Below are 3,202 nucleotides of genomic sequence, written 5' to 3'. Positions count from 1 at the left end.
GCCCATTTTGACCACCATAATATCAAGATTATGTTCTGAGTTCTTCATGAGAGTTGTTGCCCTGTGTCTTGAGACTTCCCTGGTCTTGGATTGGTTTAATTTGAGTGTTTGGTGAAGTAGGAAGTTAATAAACATTGGACTTTGTTCTGCTGAATCGGGTCTGGACTGTTGGTCTGTGTTCCTAGCTTCTGTTTACCATCTTACACATTGATCTGGGCAGTGGTCCCTTCATAAAATTTGTATAATTTTGTCTTATCTTTCTAATGAATCTAATTTCGTTCAATTTGGAGACCTATAACTCAAGTTATGTCTTAAAAACACAGCAAAGGTCAAGGTTATTTTAATGCTGGAAATTTCCAATGCCTTGAATCATGGGTTTATTTGGATAAATGTATGTATGAATCATGTGTGGTGAGGTTCTCTTGATTATTTGTATGTTTGAGGAGTATTTGACAAAAATAAGATATAAGTTTGAAAAGTGTTATTGTGGATATGTTTAAATGGATATTGTGAACCCCTACCCCAAAATATCATAGGCATGTGAATGCATATGATTAAGGACAGAAATGCACGTGAGTGTGTGAGTCGCCACCTTGTTTAATTATTTTAGGGCAAACTAGGAAAAAACCCTGAGTGACTCCAATTTTAATTAACCTAGTTACTAGATTAATTATCCCAATGTTTAAGGCACAGTCTGCAAACCCGAGGTGGATCCCGAGACTATGTCATGCTGATAAACTAACCGATGAATGAATACTTTGCAAGGTGAATGATGGATTAATGAAATGTTTGAGTGATTTTGACTTGCCGCTCGGGGTTAAATCCCTAACGTGCCTACGTACTTCCGTTTGAATGGAAGATCAAAGTCAACGTAGTTCGATAGGCCTTGTTTCAAGGGCTTTGAAGGTGTATGCTTAATGCATGAGTGTGTGTGTATGCTTCGTGCATGTTTGTGTATGCTTTGTGCATGAGTATGTATGCTTTGTGCATAAGTGTGTATGCTTTGTGCATTTTGTTTAGGCATTTTGCCAAAGGATCGATTGATTCGATTAGGCGTTCGTCGCCAAAAATGTTGGTTTTAAGGCATTTGTGCCAAAAATGGTTGTCGGGCGATTTGTCGCCAAAGTCGTTGATTTTAAGGCTCTTAGCCAAAATGGTTGATTTAGGCAATCTGTTTGCCAAAATGATGTGATTGGGCGATTGTCGCCAAAATGATTGATTTTAAGGCTTTTAGCCAAAATGTGTTGATTTAGGCAATCTGTTTGCCAAAAGTGTTGATTGGGCGATTGTCGCCAAAATGGTTGATTTTAAGGCCTTTGGCCAAAATGTGTTGTTTTAGGCAATTAGTTTGCCAAAATGTGCGATTTAGGCTTTAATGCCACGATTATTAATTAATCGGGCGTTCGAGCTTAATCACAATTTATTGTCGCAACGTGATTGATTAAGGCTTTTAGCCATAATTATTGATTAATTGGACTTAAGCCGGATTTGTTGAAAATAAGGCAGTTGAACCGTAGTTATTAATTAACTAGGCTCTTTAGCCAAAATTGTCGGATTTAAGCTTATTACTACGATTATTAATTAACCGGGCATTTAGCTTAAATTCATTTACTTGAGGCAATTTGTTTGCCTAATGATGACATGGATGCATTTATGCAGTTGTAGAATTATTAGGAGTAGAAGAGAAGCATGCATGAAGTGCTAAAATTAAATAGGCAGAGTTTCGTTTACGTACCTGATTTAATCGGAAACCGCTTCTTAACTCCAGATTAAGCTCCTCGCTTGGGAAATATTAATTAATTTTAATTTGTTTGACTTTAGTGTCCAAATATCACAACAAAAATGCAATAAAAATTAAATTAAATGCAAAAAGCGGTAAAGAAATCGCAAGGAGCGTGGGAGGGAGAAAGATCGTCCGTCAACACAGACAGGGGTGTCAAAAATGAAGGGGGAGAGGCCATTTTATAGGCCAAAACGGGTCGCCGGCGGCAGGTGCCGCCGGCGGTCCGGCGGCAGGGGCCGCGGTTACTTGGGCTTTTTCACTCCGGAGGAGTTTTCGGGAGTTCCGGGTCTCAGAAAAATATTCTGGGACCTGTTCCGCGATCCTCGCGACATTCCGGACGTTTTAAGTACCATATTGGCATACTTCCAGTAAATGTCCAAATTTACTGTAGCAAAGTCAAACTAATTGGCATGGCACTGTTGCAGGCCGGACTGTTTGCAGTCTGGGAAAACTGGCTTTTTGAGCCTCAAAATTTGAGTATTCACAGATATAAATGGGAAAAATTGTTGGAAATTTTATAAAGTGTAGAATTAGTTTAGATAATGCATGATGAGGATAGAAATGGATACCTTGGTGCATAAGAGTTATGTTAATATGCTTGGTTGGAGAAGGAAATTCCTCCCCTTGGTTTTCATTAAGAGGCCAAACCACTCTAGGGTGGTAAGGCTTACTTAATTATTTTTTTATATATATATGACATAAGTATGATTATTTTGATAACTTTCATATGTTTAGAGTTTTAAAAAAATGGGTATTTAAGGTGTATGTGCTTTGAATTTTGAATAAGGAAAGTATGATTTTATATGATAAGAAGTTTCTTATGATAAATTTCATTATGACTTTAAGAAAGTTTTAAAAAAAAAGGAATTTCTGAGAAGTTTCCTATATTAAGTAATTATGTTTAAGTATGAAGTTTTCATGAGTCACTTATGTTCTAAAGTAAGCTTACATTATGAATTTAAGAAGACTAAAGAATAAGACAAGTTTTATGAGAAGTATTAGGAATTAAGAATTAAAATACGGATTTTGGGCTCTAATATACTTGGCGTGAATTTGATGCGAGATTTGATATTATTGTGTATGATGAGCATGCTCGGCATTTGATGCCATTATGATAAGAAGCTATGATCATATGCTAGGGTTATCAGCCCTTATAAATAGGCGAACGCGCTTATTTGTGTGATGGGAGTGGTGCTTTCATAGGCCACGATTGTGTGATGGGGGTGGCGCTAACATAGGCCACGATCAAATCTGCTTATATTCTCTTTCTCCTACGTGTATGCGAGCCCCTTGCAAAATATTTTTAAGACACTTAAATGAATGAGATTATATTATTTCAGTAAACCTTAGTTTAGAAATAAATGATTATGTTATCAAATGAATTTTCAAAGCATGATATTTCGGTACATGGTTTTAAAA

Source organism: Jatropha curcas, chromosome 11 (genome assembly GCF_041381405.1).
Source record: "Jatropha curcas cultivar XTBG-Jc1 chromosome 11, XTBG_Jcur_1.0, whole genome shotgun sequence".
In the NCBI taxonomy this organism is placed as follows: domain Eukaryota; kingdom Viridiplantae; phylum Streptophyta; class Magnoliopsida; order Malpighiales; family Euphorbiaceae; genus Jatropha; species Jatropha curcas.
This window is presented reverse-complemented; position numbering follows the sequence as displayed.